Below are 19751 nucleotides of genomic sequence, written 5' to 3'. Positions count from 1 at the left end.
TTATGACGGCGTATCACCGTACAGAGTTGCACGCGGTTGATTGTCACATGTCGCGGGTGACACGCGACACTGGAAACGCGATATGAGCCTTGTAAACGTTCCACACAGGTGGGCGAATGCTTGACAGCCTCTCTCCCGGAAAACACCAGCAGACATTCTGCTTTGCGGCTGGGCTGTGCTTTTGCCGGCGGCTTGACGAGAATGCGCCGTCAAGTAACATATATGCAGCTTCCCGGTTTGTAATTAGTCCGCGAGATATCTGCGCCGCGTCGGTCTGAGAGTGCGGCAGCGAGAACATTACGACACGCTGGAAATACGCGTCATATATATAAACGTGTGTCATATACGCTACATACACAACGATACACTCTACGTACGTTTGAGATTTTCATAAAAGCATTAGATAAAAGGCGAGAGAACATGTGTTATCATGAGGTATTCCCTAAAATTTTTAAAAGCTTTTGCTACACAAGTCTTAGATTCCATTTCACATCCGTTTCAAGAAAGATGAATTTGAGAAAGTGTTCTAATGGTATCGATCTGCTCTCATTGTAATTATTATGACGTTAGTAGCGAGAATATTTTCTTATAACAGCAAAAAATACATTTTTATTTTTATAAGCATTTTCTATTTCATTGTTGCTTTTGTATATTCTTTTAATAGCATGATGAATGTTGCTTTTTAACACCTTTTCTTTTTATCTTATGATTTTAAGCTCACACATATTTCTCGTACATGTTATTTTTACCTTTTTAAATAGTATACTCAAAATTATTATTTGATGTATAATTAATATAAGAAATTTTAAGAATTACACACATTTTTTAACAAAATTAAAAATTATGAAAAAAAAATATTACAGGTTTTCCAATATTGTATTTGAAAGTAATACAAAAAGTTTGGGCAATGGTTTAGAATTTGGATTAAAAATTATTTCAACAAAAACATGCTTTTAAAAAATAACAGATAAAATGAGAAAATTCCATTTAAACTAAAAAATTGTATTATTAAATATAAATATTAATCTCTCTTTTTTATTGAACCGTTTTTTATTATATGTATAAATATAACATTCCTTTTTATAAGGAAAGTGTAAAAACTTCCTATTCCAGTCACTTTTTGTAAAGATTGTGTGTACACATCTGATTGTACATCCTCAAAACGTATACAATGCATTAGAATTATTATTCTTTTTTACGTAGACTTAAAATTAATTTCTCGTTAGACAGAAAAGTTGTGTCGTTTTTATACTCAAGTTTATTCAAGATAACGTGGATAAATTAGAAGTTTTCACGGGATATTTCGGACGTACTTTTTGAGTGCGAAACTTCCTCTTACAAATCAAGATTTAAAAACTTGATATCTTCTTTTCCTATCAACAGTTGTCTCGGGGATAAGACGTCAATTAATTTCCTGCTATCGTTTGCTGCAAGAAACTCGAGACAATGCGCCGTTCACTGAGGCCCCAAGAGGCTCGCTTGTTATTTCCTGTTTTCTTTCGTCAAATCATGGATGTCTCTCAAGATTAATTTCTACGGAGAATCGAAGGAACTGGTTTTCTCGTTAACGATAGATTAATCTGGAAAACATTCGGATTCGATCTATCACTCTGGCTAACAAATAATGCAAATCGATCGATAATAGTCATCGTGCACGAATAGTGCAGGACAAAGTTTCTTAGAGCATGCTCGAACGGACAAGGAATCCAATAGACGTCTTTAGAGCGTAGGTACCTACTGTCGAGCATCGACGCGCCTTATAAGAACAAAAAGAACAAGCAAATTGTTCTCTGCTGAGTTGCTTAAAATTGTTTCGCCATTTATCTATGCCCATTTTCTTGCAATCGGGGAAGAAATAAATGCAGCGGCATACTTTCGATGCAAGGCAGACAATTTGCCGATAACGGCTGAAATAATTCCGGAATTAATTAAATTCGCGCGTCTTCCGTCTCTCCTTTCTTGGCTCGGCCATCGGAAGGAAGACTCGCTCCGAAGTTCACGGAGTACAACGTCCGCAAACTCTTTGCTTTCAATTCGCCACATTTTGTTTCCACGTGGAAACTTGTCCCTTTAATTACGGGAAGCGGGGACGGGGAGGAGGGGAAGGGGAACCGAACGCAAAGTTCCCCGCAATTTCGAAGTCGCGGAAGCTCGGGCAAAGGTTCATCAGCTTGAGATTAATAGCCCATCTGTTTGTTTTACTTCGCCGACTCGCTCAAGTACGATAAAGTTCTTCCGTGATTAATCGTGCCCGAGTCCGCGAATTTAAAACCCCCGAAGCGCCTCGCCGACGACATTCCGGTTGTTTCAATGGTACTGAAGGGCGTACGGCATTAATGTAGCCTTAACGAATTTTCCATGGGGGAAGATAACGAATTCAGGGCTTGTTCGGAGAACCCGGTTGGCCCTTAAGTCCCCGAAGGATACTTAAAAGTTTTCAGCGCGCAACGAGAAGTTTGTCCTATTTGCAATAGCATTTTGATTCTCCTGCAGGTTCATCTACGAAGAACAAACATTGAGGATATATAAGTTTTGTAATAGCTCGCACTTTCACGGTTCATCAGGATTTAGTTGTATTCTTATTTCGCGGCTACACAATATTCAGCAAGAGAAGTGAAGTTCAAATTTGTATACTTTTTGTGTTAAATAATAGCGGTGAGAATTTTGAGGGAAATGAATTTATCAAATAAATCATGGCGTATAAACCGCGAACTAGATGTTTAATTAATAATTAGTAATGATTGTATATATGATGTATAGCGATTGAGTGTTATTTAACATATGGATTAATATATAATAACATATTATATTATGTATTATATTAATATATAACAATATATACGAACATAATATAATATTAACATGGTTAATTATATTTAATTATTTCTATTGAAATACAATCATTTTTAACGACAAAACTTTGGATTACGAATGTACAAGAAAAAAAGTAGAAGATGGAAATAAATGGAGACAGCGATGTTATTTACCGTTAAGATGAAACAATAAATATCTATCATAAGTTGGAAGTTAGTGAGATAAAAAACCGCACCAACTACACTCCTGTTGCGTTCGATAGTTTGTTGGCTATTTTCCTCTTTGTTTACCTTTCCTCGTAATATGTTACGTCGATTCGATTGAGTCGAGTTTATGTAGTTCTCTATGCTATATTTACTAATTTCTCTTCAAAATAACCAGTGTTGAGTAATATGAATTTGAATAACAAGATTTTCAAATCTAATATTTACAAGTTAATACATAAATAACTATTTTACGCTTCAATTATTTGAGCTCTCTAATAAAGGAACTTAAAGTAAATTTGGTTTTCTAAGAGTTTTCAAGCTCACTGAATTCGATTCTGTCCTCAAAATTCTAAAATTCCAATTTCAAAAAAATAATCTGACTATCGTGAAATTCAGTTTCAGGAGATTCTTAGTATTGAATAAAGCATTAATTAAATCAATGAAATATCGAATTTTTATTACAAATTTTTATATACAAAAAGATAGTAACCTTCAATGAAGGAGGATCTATAAATGTTACGGGGTTTATAATCAGAGTTTGGAAGTTATTTGTGTAGCGCACTGCTGCAGCTGAGCTTTAATGAAAGAGAAACTGGAAACTTGATGCTATTTTTCGCAATTAAAAATTTCCTAAAATCCAGCTTTATGATAATCTGATTATTTCTTTTGAAATTCTGTCCACCATGTTGAATTCACCCCCGGGTTCACAAGTCGATTTGAAATCAATTGATTTTTCGGACCGTTTGATTTGATATCTAGATGTTCTATTGATCTTCGAAAGAAGATCGACATTTTATCGATGCAGCATTAATAAAACGTCGGTTATTCTCGATGCAGAATATCGATCTTCTTCGAAGATCAATAGAACATCTAATAGATATCAAATCAAACGGTCCGAAAAATCAATCGATATTAATTTGATTTCGACTTATGAACCAGGGCCGTTTTGTTTCAAAATAATCGAACGAGCAATTTACGAAATAAAATGGAGTGATCCATCCACAAAGGATTAATCAAAATCTTTATATACAAATCTTCATTTGTATCAATCACTATTTCAAATTCAAATTTATCGAAAGATGCTGATTATCGCAAAATTTGGCAAGATTCTCATTAAGAGTTATCACCATATTACAAAATATATTTAACATCATGTCAAATTTTTTCTTATAAAAAGATTTTTTTAATACCTACTTTATTACAGTCATGTTAAAAATTATAGCAATTTATCTTAATAGCTATTAAACATCCAGTTGTAAAAATGAAGCCATCTGTGTAATTCCTCTCTCTCTTTCTCTCTCTCTCTCTCTCTCTCTCTCTCTCTCTCTCTCTCTCTCTCTCTCTCTCTCCCTTTCATGTGATAAATCAGCGTGATTTCCTCGCATTAGGAACTTCCTCAGGAAGCTCTCGGCCTTTTCGCTTCGATTTTCGTGCAACTCGGAACGGGATTAAATCTACACGCTATCGTGCAGATTACACGTGGCCGGATACGATAATTCTCGGCAAAAATTACACGCAGATACGCATCGTATTTAAGCGCGGCGAATCTCGCGCCATTCAGTGCAGAAAGTAAAGACGGTCATAAACAAGAGATTATCTGTAGTCGTATAAATCCCCCGATATCCCCTCTTCATCTTATTGCATTGATTCTATCGTGTATTTTCATCTTATCGAATCTAATCGCGGGATATAGGGAAAATGCGCATCCATCTGACTTCTCTAATCTGTAAAGCACATCCCTCTTCTGAATTTTAGCTTTGCCATCACCGTTTCTCCCCGCCAGTTCCGTGTCAGCCACTTCGCTCACGCGAGGTCATCCAACAACTTCATCAACTCACGGTTCGCGATGCATAAGTTGTATCTTGTTTATGACATTATGAATCCCTTGATATACTCTCAAGCCTGTTTTCCCGGCGTCGGTCATTACCAATTTCCATGTGTCGATGTGTAAAATTAGTATGATAATATTAGTGAAATGAGAAAATTTCACTTGCAAGAAACAATTTTACGCGAGTTTTCCATGTTGAAACGTTTCGAACAGGAAATTGGTGCTTAGAATGAAAAAGAGTTTCGCAATAGTACCGCTCAATTATCGTTTAGCGCACTCAGCTAAAAACAGCGCTCTACGTGCACACGATGTTTGTGCAACGATTGCGTTGGGCTCGTCATAGGCCAGTAATATCCGCTGCAAAATTGTATTTTACGTGACTAGCTGACGTGAATCGTTTGCTCTTTATAAACGGCATAAAGGCAATCTTCCTTTTTGATAGTTGTTAACACGGAGATTCATCCTCTTGTATTAATACTTAATTTTCATGATAAACCATCCATTAATTTATTTTATGTCGATATTCGATTTTTAATTTTATTCAAAAGAGTTCTAGAAATTTTTTCCAAATTTTTTCATATGACTGATTTCCGTTTTTTCTTTTTTTAAGGATGTTTTAGCCGTACAATATCAGTTAAAAGAATCAGTAAAAAAACCCAATATCACAGCCCAAAAGTTTTAAATACGCTTTAAAACTAATTGCAAAAAACCAACAGATAATTTGACTTATAATGGCTTATGTCATTTTGTTACAGTTTAGGTAAACGATTTTTAAGGGAATAAGTGGATCCAAATAAACTTTTGCACGAACATTTATTAGAGTTTTGTTAGTATGTGTGCATAAAAAATTGATACGTAAAAATTGATGTATAAAAAATTCGATTCAATTTGTAATACTACTTTCCTATCAAATTTGCAAATAAATACTACAAACTGATTGATTTTATGTAGGCAAAAATATTAAATAATTTTTAATTTGTTTTATGGAGATTATCTCAATTCAATCAAGAGAATTGTGCTCAAATTTTGTACAGATACTCAGAGACGTAATGATAGAACAATTTAAGAAATTTTTATATTTTTAATAATATATATATATATATTTCGACGAGATGTGATATATATCCTTAATTTGCATTGTCACATCACAGATATCACTTGAAGGTAGTTAAATCATTTTTCATATAAGAGACTTTTCACAAGTTTCTACAAAAAGTTTGACATTTGCAGAGATAAAAGTTTCTAAATGAACGTGACATTTTGGGAAGATTTGAATTCGCGATAGTAGAAAGTGGGGCAAACAAATGCAGGTTCGAGACGTGCTATTTCAACGATTTCAGATAACCGTAATTAACAAAAATAAACTTCGCTCTTTGTATATCTAACATATGTAAGGAATGCAGAATACTGTTCACCGCTAAATAATGTTAAAGCGTCGCGCGCGCACGCAATTGTAACAAACGATAATTATAAGAGAGGTAATGATTGCGTAGCTTAGTTTGCGTCACCGCGCTGCGCTGAGGTGCAGTCACGTAATTTTGGGTGCCGTCTAGATTGTGTCGAGATACGTATAAACACGTAATTCAGAATTTCGTATATCTAGCGCGCGAAACGGCGGGTTACACCACAAGCAAGTACAAATTTAATTAGCTCGCAAGAAGCGATGAAAGCGCGACTGGTGTATAAAGCTTAATTACATTGAAACCGTGTTCTTCACGCTTTGCACGCGCTGGTACTCGTGAGAGAGTGAGACACATTCGAATATTTTAAATTGAATTCTCCTTTCAAAATTTCACACGACGCAAGCAAGTTTGTATTAATCACGAGGAGCATATCGTGCAAATTATTATCGAATATTCTGCAGATGGTCGCACAGGGACGTCTTTATTCCGGTCAATTTAGTATGGACGCTATGTATATTATATACCTATATATACTTATATTATATATATGCACTTGTAACCTATCAACTTCTAAATTATGTCTTTTGGGGTATTCGATCAAGTAGCTTCGTTCATCTCTTAAAAAACACATATCAGAAAAATTAATGGAAAGTAGCAAATTCATTAAATTTCCATGTAAATTATTAAAAATTCATAATATCTCAAATTATACCTAATTTGAATTATTTTTTAATCATTTCTAGATCGCCACTGCTCCTATATTCAATACGTTAATTTAACTGAAACAATGGAGTTAAACAATTAAATTCGAGAATTGTATTGTATTAAATTTGACTCAAATTATAATAATTTTAATTTATATATTTAGTTTGTTATTTACTAATAGTAAGTGCATACATCAATATGTACTTTGCTTACTTTGAAACAATCACAGAAATGGATCAATTTACATCTTTTAACAAACATGACAGTTAAAAATAATGAAATGTTATTTGACTCAGAAGATTAGGTTACCATTGCTCCATTGACTGATACTTAACAATGTAAATCGATGTATATGTCGAAATTTTAAGAAAAATAATAGTAATTATGATATTCCGTGAGAAATGAAAAAATTTATCAGAGTTATTATTGCATTATATTCTTCGTAATACGCAAATGTGTGCCAAACAAGTTTTAAATTTATTATCTTCATTTCAGTTTATATATTTGCACATTTATTCTACCTTTTAAATAGGAGTGAAAGCTTTTATTATCACAGTTGAACGGGTACAACGTAAATACAATTATAAAATACAATTAGTATAAATCAAAAGTTTATATATAAATTTTTATTGAAAGAGTTTATTAATAGATTGTTTGAATAGCATTAGGAATATGATTTTATGTACCTGGTCTGTTGGTTAACGGAATACCAGTAATGCGTGAACTTATTACAGTTAGTGATTTATTATTCATGGTGCATCTATAAGCGGATCTGTAAATCATTTGCACATTCTATAGTCATAGAATCGGCGGGATATATCGCGGAAACACGCAATTATGGCAAAAATAGAGCCCTCTCGCGATATTGCCTTATATAAAATACATTGCGCGAATCCGCAGCTAATACTCGGTTTGCACTTCCGTAGTTAAACGTAGTTAAACGCCTATCTCTATTGCTTTATCAGGTTTTAGCTTTAATCTCTCGTATGTATATGTAACTGTGTATATATACAATATATATATACACACACATATATCGCAAAAGTTACAGTATCGGCCTATATAGAAATAATATTTCCTTCGCTGCACCGCTATACCGATAACTCTCGTTTGATATCGCGACGTTTTCTATAACATCGAGAAGATATATCTGTCAGGATTATTTAGGGATACTTATCGCGAGAAAGATCTGACACGGGTGGATAATGGAGCCATCAATGTGGTAGGACAGCAAACATGATGTCGATGCGCGGAAACCGCACAAAAACCGCGTTGAGGTCGAAAGAGAGAGAGAGAGAGAGAGGGGGGGGAGAGATTAAGGTAATCCTACCTAACTGATGACGGTCGTTCCAAAGGTTTCAACAGATTAATTGGAAGATCGATCGACATTTGCGCTTCTTATCGTGACAAAAAAAGAATGTCGTGCTGTCGTGGTAATGTCGACGAAGATGCGGCATAACGTTGCTTCTTGAAGGTATTAGAGTTCCCGCACGTAGACGGCAGCTTGGATAATTTTTTTATTTTGCGGCTTCCCAATTTTTATTGTTCTTTGACTTTCATCGCCTCATCCAGCGACATTGTAAAATAAGGATGATATACTTATTATTAGGTACACTTGTATGTATACATTCTAATAATATATATGTGTATTTATCTTACTAGACATTTTAAAAAATCATAATTGAATTTTATATATATATATATACACATACACTGAGAAAAAAAGCAATTACTATAATGTAACAGTAATTTATAGGCATTTTCTTAATGCCAACTTTTAGCTGCAAAAATTTTTCGGCCAATTAGTAAGGAGATTAGTGAAAGTTTCATGAAAATTTATTTAATTGATCATTATGGACCAATTTATACTCCTTTGTTGTATTGCTCAGATAAAGAAAATATTTATAAATAAAAATCTAGTCTACAATTAATTACTTTAATATATTTCAATATTTAAAATAAATTTTATTAAGTTATAAACTCTGAAAAATAGACTGACAAAAATATCGTAAAATTAGGGTACATGTAAACATGTTAACCGAAAATTTTTGACAGTTTCTGTATATTTTTTTATATATTATTTAGAACTGTAAGTATAATTACTATTATTATCGTTACAGCAGTAATAACTATATGCAGCTCCTAATCATAATTATTTTGCAATACAATTATAGCCAAATATCAAACACTTTTCTCTCAGTTCATATCGATAACATTTATGTGATGTATTTCGAAATAATTATATACAATAGGGTTATTTCAAATTGTGTAAAATATTCCCCGAGATTATATAGCATAGAAGCATTGTACGCATGTGTATATGTCATTCATGCGATAATTGTCTCCTACGGAATCAAGAGAAAAAGATGGAGAAAGCAATTTACTAAGCAGAGCGAGAGCGTATTGTGGGCTAATGACAGTGCCGTGCTATTGTGGCAGCGGTGTAAGCGTCAGAACATGATTTATGGATAATAATACTATGTTACTTTAACGTTTCGTCTGGAAAAAGGAGGGTAGAAAGCGCGCGAATGCAAGCTCTGTTATAATCCTTGTCGTCGTGGCCTAATCGGTTTAAATGTCTGACTAATTTCGCTCTCTATCACTTTTGTGGTCCAATGTAGAAAAGACTGATCTATTGATAAAAATACCAATGTGCTTACAATATTGCTTTTAATGTCGGTAAAATTAAAATTGTATACATATACAGTAAAATATATATATAACGTACTAAAATAAAATGAAATAAAATTATAATAAGTAGAAAAGAGACTATGGAGCGCTGATTGTTACGCGGATTATAATTATCGCGAAATTCATCGCAGATGATTAATAAAGTATGTCCTGTTACACTGCAACATTAGTATACTCAAATCAATTATTTATACAATATCATACAAATATGTAATAATTATAATACCACAATACAACAATGTAAGGGTATTGTTATTAATTGTCTTTGTAAAATGACTTCAAAAAGCCAAGTTACATACAATCGTTATATGACAATATAAGTATATAATAAAATAAATATATATAAGAATGTAATAAAATAAATATATAAGTACTGTCTATATTAATTGTTTTAATAAGTTTCTTATAAATTTAAAAAGAAACAAGCCAAGTCATAATCACATCGGTACCGCTATCACAGCAATGGATGATAAAGAAGCATTCCGAGATATATTTATCTTCACGGTGATTTGATTTAAATGTTAACCATTAAATATTTACAGTAAAACTTCGCCATTTCCTGGCGCAATTGTTTTCCCAACAAGCTGCCGTTCTTGAAATACATCACTTTCAGTGAAACTTCATTCCGTGCCCCGTATATCCGCGCTTCATTTAAATTATTCAGAGGGCGCGAAAAACCCACGGGAAGGGAGAGGGTTAATCCGAGGGCGACAGAATTGCAGGGCTGCACCTGCACGCGTTAAGGCGGCGGAAAAAGGGCGCGTTTAGCCCGAAATCAGCTTAGCGCGTTCTCTCGCGTCTCCGCGTTTTCGCGTTCGTCTTCTGAACCGCCTCGTCGTTCATCCCTCCACGGATAGATTTTATTATACATACGCTGCAAAATCGACGCCACTCGTCTAACTCTCCTCCTCCTCCTCATCCTCTCTCCGTTCGTCTCTTCCCTCGCAAGGTAGTGATTACAGCAACTTCCGGTGTAATGTTTCATATCAGCATGCGAACGACGTACGGGGGTGAACTGTGGAAGCCGTGCGACTGCAGCTACAAGAGTTCCCTTGCGTTGAGCTCGCTCGATTTGGTGCCCTATTTGTACGCGCATGCATTATTCCCAACGTTGTTTAAAATTTCGACGGCAAAGTGATGCGCGAGGCTGAAACACGAAACTCTATAAATCCCCGTCACTATCGCACATTGTACGCACTGAAAGTAATTTAGGAATAGTGCATCAAATTTTAAGCGCGATAGACACACGCCTCGATCACCATTCTAATTTTATGCCGACCGCTCGCAGTCTATTACCGCAAATTCCATTGTATAAATAATTAAATTTAAAAAAATGCACATAATATCCTTTGTAATTTTAATGTCTCTCATAAAGAATTAAAAGAGGATCCAGAACCTTCTCGTTGTAGACTGCAATAAAATTATAAAGACAACAGCAATATTATTTTACTTCGCAATGCAAGGCACATACAAATCTTTTTGTTTAAAGAAAAATAATAATCTTGTAAAGTGGTCTTTCGTGGAACATGTTGCTTAAACCCGGAAAAAAACGAGTGAGAAAACGAAATAATCAGGCAGTTGTCATAACTTCGCGCTTTCCAATTTAGATCACGCAAATTACACTTTAGTATATTCATATCGCGACGTAAAGAGCGGAATTTCCAGATTTATGTCCTGATTTTTGAGTGTGTTGAGATAAAAATATAAGCCAACGAAAACGTAATTAACGTAGTTATGCGACGTCGCGATACGAAGGAGTACATATAAAGGTACACAGAGAAAAAAATGTTTGGTATTTGTAACTATAATTATATGTTACTATAATTATGATTATTACTGCTATATTAATAATAACAGTAACTATATATATAGTTATTATTATAGCAATAATAATCATAATTATAGTAATATATAATTATAGTTACAAATACCAAACATTTTTCTCTCTGTGTAAAACCGTCACCCATGTCTACGATGTTATATCAAGCGAAAAAATAATGAGTCGCGAATACTCGACTCGAATGATAGGAACGACGGGAAAAATAGAATATAGCAATATCCAGATGTTGTTAACCGGTAACAAAAAAAGAGACGAAGTAGCCGAAGGATTCCGCGATTAAGCTATGTGGAGCATGAAAATTATTTTGTCTCTATTACACGAGAAATGTAACGCATGCATTTAATGAAGTGTATTGGTTCAACATTGGGATGTATGACGTAAATAGTGTGTTAATTTACCATTTAACGTTGGCGTCGATGATACCATTAATTATCATTACCCTCATTCCGAGAGATACATAACGGGTGGAATATTTGAAATATGTCGCGCTTCAATAGTTTCTGAATAGGGACAGTTGAAGTTGATTATCCACAATCTACTACTCCTGCGAGAATTGGAGCGCGTAGAACGTGGGTAACATTTCATTCGACCTATTTTGCAATTCCCAAGGTTCTTAAACGAAGCGCGTTCAGTCAGACGGCATTCTCTCAATGTACGTTTGGTTCTGAATAACGTAGCAGTCGTTCTCCAGAGTCTCCATTGCAAGTACTGTTAAAGATGTTTGTTCGGTCGGTTCAATCAAAAATGTACATGGCTTGCGAAAGTTTCTAGTCAATAAGTAATTTTATTGTATGCTCAGATAAAGAATCTTTACTAATAAAGATCTAGTATACAAGTGACTTAATATTCCAGTATTTAAAATATCGTGATGTTTTTCGTAATAAATTATTTACAGTGTTTTAAAGATGTTTATTAGTATATCAGTAATATTAAATTGCTCAATTTAATTTGTGATATTACTTCAGCTTCAGTCTAAGACTGTATTTCAAGATCGATAAATATATAAATCGGCCCGCAATTTACTTTGAACTGGAAAATTGAAAAAATTCACATAAAAATATTATTAAACAAGAAAAGACCCGACAATCTTCTTTACTCATTTGTACTGAATATTTCTCGGTCGATTTTCATTTAATATTGACAAAATATATTGTTAACTTTTAGAGAGCGGAAGTTCATTTTTAATATCTTACACACGGTTTTTTCTTGAGTAAAATTATAATTATAATTTATAATTTTATTTCATTGTATTTCTTTCTCCAAAATGTAATAATACTAGTTTCACATATAATAGTAGCTTTTTCGTTCTGTAAAAGTTAAGTTGATTACAACAAGAATTTTATTAACTTATAATAAAAACTGAAAAACAGATTAACAAAATTTATTGTAAAATTATATACCTAAATATATTGGAAACTTTTAGCAGCCACTGCATATATATATATATACATATATATATATGCATATCAAAGATAAAAGAAACTTTCCGAAAGAAAGTTCTGCTTTTCTCGCGCAATATCTAAAGTACCCGTCGTATCTCAGTCGATGAATTACCATTTAAAAGATCTCAATCAGCGATGTGTCGACTGTTCATTGAATATCGTCCATTGAAGCGCTACGTACGCCGCTCGTGCCAAGCTGTCTATTTGCATGCGGCTCTCGCCCCCGTTCTTGAAGTCATTCTTATGCGCAATCTTACTTGCTTCTCGCGCTTTTCAATGTCGATTGTCCTCGCGTATCTTCTTCTGAGGTCGCCATGTCGGGAAAAAAAACGCAGAAATAATACGCTTCGGTTCAAAAGTCGAACGTGAACTTATTCCATCACAATGCGCGTAAAATCCATAAAATGAACTTTATTGTGTCCCACGTATTTTCGTATTGCGGTAAATACACGCTTTTATCGAGCGATTCTTTTGCCATTTTATCGTGCAAATACCATTATGTACGTCGATATTATTATTTAAAACGTCGATTATCGTGAAAGGAATCATATCTCTCCGTCGTAAAAATATCACCTTGTGTTAACATCACGAAGAGAATTAGTATTCATTACAGCTTTTAACAATATCGGGCTTTCCTTCAGAATCTTTAATCTTTAAACTGATCTTGATCTTTTCTGTTACAGTATTTTTTCATCATTTTAAGTATCTAATTTTACATTTTTTTATTTTTACTTTAATATTTTTCAAGTCTTTTTTTTATGAATAAAAACTAATTATATGGAAAATTGCATTTTAAATGAAATGAGTTGGTTTTTGCATATAATGTAGCTTATAACGTGGTAAATAAAAGATGTCATAGACGTCCCAAAGCTCAATAACGAAAAATCTTTCAGCTATGATGTATCAAAGGTGCTCTGCGAGCAGAAATTTCATACATCTTAATTCACAAACTATTCATTAAGCCTTGAGATGTCTATGATATCTTTTGCTCACCACATTACAAGCCACATTTATGTAAAAACTAACTCATTTCACTAGCACCTAATTTTTCAGAGGAACATGTATTTCCTTCAAATGGAGATTCCATATGGAGATTTGTTTAAAATTTTTTGCTTCTTAATAGTATTAATCTAGAAAAGAAACGAAATGATGACTTCAGCAATTTTATACAACATTTATGCACAGCGTTTCATTATTACAATAATTGACATAAGAATTTATGACATAATTTCAGAAAAATTTAGATATATGTAATAATTCAGTCGTACTGAATTTTAATAGAATTAATATACATTCCAAGTAATTTTAACAACGGATATTTCCTTTAAATCTACTTGAGCACGAAACGTGTACGCGGATATTCGTTGCGATTTTTGTTGACTAGTCATCGTAGGATTGACGCGTCGTTACATGTAAATGCCATCAGACCAGTTCGAATAATCACGCACGGTACGTTGGGCAGTACCGACTCGTCCGAAGCACGCGATTGCCTCTTCGGGCGTCCTGTTAAATATTTAAATACCAGTGCGGAAACAAGCCACGTATTTCAAGACGGAAGATTGTTTTAGACGAGAGAATTTATAAGATTTTCCATCTGCCATGAGCTCGCGTGACTTCCTTTGCGAATCCGGTCCTTTGGCATGGAGGAAGAAGATGTCGCACGTTCCATAAATCCTTTATCGATTATAGCTTTAGGCACAAGCACAATCGTTAATCTAACTCGTTTAAATAATGGACGTCTTAGTATGACAGGAAATAAAGTGTATAATGCGGTCATTTGTCTGCGAGTAGCGCGTCGTAAGTAAAACACGCATGGGAGAATAGAACGTGGTCTCCTACTCGGAATTGAAACTAAGGCAGTTTTATGAATGAGAAAAGGAAAACATTTGTCTTCATGTTTCACAGTTATCTTCCTTAATTTCTATTTCAAAAGAACGTATATTGAATAATTAGAAGAAAATAATTAATACGACCATAAATGGACAATTGGACAATTTATATTAAAGTTAAAATTATTAATGTAATAGTAGAGATTATAATTTTATTTCGTATCTACAAAATTTTAATTAAAAAAAATGAAATTATGTAGATACGAAATAAAATAATAATCTTTATTATTAGAGGAGAAGTTATTATGGCCAGTAAATATATTGTGTATATATTGTGGCCTCCCTTAATATCTTCGCTATTATATAGCGAATCCTAATGATTAGTTATGGAATTATTATATCAGTAGCTCGCCATTACACCATGACGCTAATATTACCAACACTCAGTAGCCAGCACTTATTATAATGCATTTTTACTTTCAAGTATTTCGAAACTGAGTTTCTGAGGTACATTTTAGCATTTAATTACACCTACTTTCCCTCATTTTTCTTAAACTTGAGTATTATCACATGAATATATGTATTTTTGAGTGTGTTATTTCTTTTTTAACATTTTATTTGACTGTATATATTTTGAGTTATGCAAATTTAAACAATAGCATGGCATTTTGCTAATGTGACCCTCTATGGGTATTGATTACTCATAACCTCTTTTTTGAGGTTTTCATATCAAAATAATTATTTGATAATCGATTGTAGGTCTACTGTTAATCTATAGTTTATATTACGTGTACTATTTTTAGTACTGAGATTTTTAGTACTGAACAGCTTATATATAGAAGTTATGTGAATGTATATACATTCATTTGCATACATTTTAAAATGTTTTACTTTTTTGTTAATTTTGTAACCAAATACTGTTTTCTAAACAAAATTAATATTTGAAGGCTCTTTTTATGGAAGGCCATATTACCACTCATTTTTTCTTCGAGTCATTATGCAATGTCGCTACATTTTTATTAATAGTATCCTAAGTAATAAATATTTTGTAACTTTCAGTCCAGAATCGATTCAACAACATTTTAACGAGTGTAATTGTCAAGTTTTAAACTTAAATATTGAGTATATTAACAAAGTTATTGTGTAAAATGTAACTGGGGTGCCATAATACCACCTTCTTCTCTATACATTTTTCTTTCAAAAAATGATATATTATAATAATACGTATATTTGAATAAATAAATAAAACAAATATTGTACTAGATTGATAATTAATGTAAATAAATTGTCTATAATTTGTATAATTTGTCTAGTATAATATTTATACATACATATAAAGTTAATAAATTATTATATATTTAACATACTAATCCTGAAAAAGCAGCGTAATTATTATATTATACCGTGTTAATTTAGATGGTATTACAAAATGCAGTTAAATAGAGAATTTCAAAATATTTCTCATTTGTTGGTAGGAAAAAGCGTGAGCGCTGTGCTTGCTTTGAAAATTTTAACATACACGCCGCGCGCCGGTTGGGAACATATGGCGCTCGTGGTTGGCCTACAAATGGCCGAATCACAATCTGCGAGAAGAGTAACATATCGCGGGTCTACCGTGGCAGAAGAAAAGAAAAACACAAATATCAAATATTCCTCATAAATTAGAGAATCCGAAAATTCGATTTTCACAAATCTAATACAGACTTAGCGCTGTGCGAGTATCGACAGTTTGTCATTATATACCTAAAATATTAATCAAACGTTTAAATTTATAAAATGCCAACCAAAAAATCATTTTATCACATATTTATATTGTTTTTTTATATTATTTTTAAATAATTTTTTAATTTAAAATAATATATTACATATATTTTTAAAAGATTACATACATTTCTAAAAGAAGTATAACATTTTTCAAAAATAATTATTATATATAAAAATATTTGTAAATTAAAAAAACTCTTATATTATTTTTAAAAAGAAACTTTTTTTTATTGCTCTTATATATATAACTTTTTTAAAATTATTTTGCGACTGTGGAACTCTTTCTATAGATACATGAATTTTATGTACAAGTGAGTGAACTCTGATTCACCCTATATGTATTATTTTGTGTCAGTATTATAACAGAGAGCGTGATAAGTAATTTCAATTTTTAAGCTGTTTGATATTATTATATGTATATATTTATTATAAGTGTTATAAGGAGACACATTGGACTATACACTTTATATCATTTCCGACTCCTACAGACGAGCGACTTTGTAGCTCCACAATCGAATGCGCCGACCCATTCATACGCAGCTATTCTATGGCACTACAGAAAAATGTCGCGAATATGTTCGTATGGGCCACTTCGTGACGCGACAAGAAGAGTTGCGGATGCGTACGGATGGACAATGCTTCTTGTCATAAAATGGCCCATATATGAACATATTCACGATACTTTTCTGTAACGCCACAGAATAGCTGCGTATGAATGGGTTGGCGCTTTCGATTGTGACGCTACAAAGTCTGTAGAAGCCCTTCAAGATTTGATAGTCTGTTTATTCTTTCTTTTCTTTTAAATTAATAATTATATTAATTGTGTTTACTTTTAGAAAGATCTAGATTATACATATTTTACTATTAAAAGTGTGCAATTATGAAAATTTATGTTACATTAAGAATGGCATATTTCCACACAGAAAAAAATTTGCAGATTTTAAATAAATATTTACTCCAATAGTATACTAACAAAATATTTACTAAACTGTAAACATATATTTATTCGATGTAAACATAATTGTTTTATTTTGAATAAATATTTATTTACTATAAATAAATATTTCATTAGTACTATTGGAGTAAATATTTATTTAAAATCTGCAAATTTTTTTTTCAGTGCATCTACATAAAATTTAAGTATCGATATAGCAATAATGTATGATTCAATATCGATAGCATTCTAGAGTTAAGTAATAAAATTTCACATGACTGAAAAATTGTAACGGATTCATTACAAAAATTTGTAACGAAATAATTTTAATTCGTGAAAAAGTTAATATACTTTCCTTTTCTTTTAGAAATAATTGTCGTCTAAAGAAATAGTTCCAAACATAGAACTGCATATACAGCACTGTCGTCAATACATAAAATTATTTAGTATTTTGTTATATAATGATGTCAAGAATCAATATCCCAACAAGAAGTACATTCTGTATCAGATTTATGTCAAAGGTATTTCTTATCAAAGCTACAGATGCGTTTGTTACAAGAACCGATAGACCAGCAGACGGAATAACGAGTAGTCGGAAATCTTAATAGCGATCGCGATTTTCGGTTTCTATTTCGGTATTCGAAATGCGCAGCCGATATCGTATTTGTCTTTTCAACGAATAACTTTGTATCTTTTCGTTATATACAAAAGGGATCCCTGGTCGGCAATTATGCGAATATACCTGAACCACTTCGGAATGCTCTTACTTCACCGATCCCAAGAGACTGCGGCAAATCGCGATACGAATAATATTCAGGCCGAATATTTATCAGACTGACAAGATCTTCAGCTTTTCTCGGCGAAATATTATCACACTCGTTCAACCATTGCTTTGTCTCGGGAATTCGTCGAATACTCTTGAGGTTTTCGCCGGTGCATCTTCCGCATGATCGCGAATCTGCATTTTGAAGAACCTTGTTTCCATATCTGTTCTCTCCATGGATTCCCAGGAAATGCTCAACATCCTCATGCTCTTAGTTCTCATATAGAATGAAAGGCCATATTACTGTCAATTAAAATCTAAATGCTTTTTAGAATATAAATATAATATTTCGTTATATTGTAAATTTTAATATATTGTAATTAACAAATTAATTTATCATTTTTCAAGTTCTTCATTTTCTAAATTCTCGTATTATTTATAATTTATTAATTATAATAAACCTTCATATATGTAGCTATTCTCATTTTCTATTTTTTACACGAATTTACGTACGCGTTATACGAAAAAAAATTAAAATTAGGAGAGTTGTGCGAAACAAAGGGACAGAAATGGACAAAAGCCCAGAGCAAAAGAATATTATCCGTATCCCTATTGATCTCACTCGATTCAATAAAAATGCTACATCTGCAAGCTAGCAAGCGTAGTTTTAAGAAAAACTTGCACGTACTCGCAAAAAAGTTAGCACTTTTTATTCGACGAAACTAGTTAATACCACGTTAAGGGGCACCTTGTGCGTAGTTTTGGAACACGATCCAGTAGTACTTTTGTCCTACGTTTCAGTCGTAATTCCTTTTTTTACTTTCCTTTTTCAAAGGTATATATGGCTTCGCAAATTGAACGCACCGAGTGTATTGAAATAGAGAATTTAAAAAATAAAATAATTTTTTTATGCAAATAAAATAAGATTTCTATAAAAAGAAGAATGTCGCGGTGAAGAATAATAAAAATAATAATGAGATTGAAAGATCGCTTATGTTAAATACATTAAGAAGCGCCAATAACGGTCTGAACGTTAAGATGTTGAACTATTTTAAATTCATTTTTAAATAATTTAATTTTCAGAAATTATAATTGCGTGCCGATATGGTTGTCGGACTTTCAACGCAATCAAATCTGAAATATTAATAATCCCCCCAAAATTCCTCAAAATTCTGAAAATTAATTCATTTAAAAATGAATTTAAAATAGTTCAACATCTTAACGTTCAGACCGTTATTGGCGCTTCTTAATGTATTTAATAATAAAAATATTTTTTTTAACATAATTCATCTTTAATTGCTATATTATTTCCTTCAAAAAAGTAATTTGTTGCCACTTCATATTTACATTCGCATTTTACAAACTGCTAGCATGACTTAAGTGGGAATGCCGTTAGTTTATTTCGCGCGTAAAATGGAGTTGAAATTTTCTGTTGGCGTGGCGTTCTATTTATATTAAATTCTTCAAGCTTGTTGGTACATTTTTCTATCGAAAAATATGTTGGCTTGAAGTTGACGGGAATGCATGATGAA

At 32.6% G+C, this 19751-nt stretch overlaps 1 protein-coding gene across 4 annotated transcripts in view; it reads left to right on the top strand.

Annotated features, from left to right (window-relative positions):
- Nucleotides 1-19751, top strand: part of LOC108726941 (neural cell adhesion molecule 1) — a 173081-nt gene that overhangs the window by 127461 nt on the left and 25869 nt on the right. The gene's annotated exons all lie outside the window — the stretch shown is intronic.

The sequence above is a fragment of the Mycetomoellerius zeteki genome, unplaced genomic scaffold (genome assembly GCF_001594055.1).
Source record: "Mycetomoellerius zeteki isolate Tzet28-1 unplaced genomic scaffold, Tzet1.0 scaffold457, whole genome shotgun sequence".
Lineage (NCBI taxonomy): Eukaryota > Metazoa > Arthropoda > Insecta > Hymenoptera > Formicidae > Mycetomoellerius > Mycetomoellerius zeteki.
This window is presented reverse-complemented; position numbering and strand designations above follow the sequence as displayed.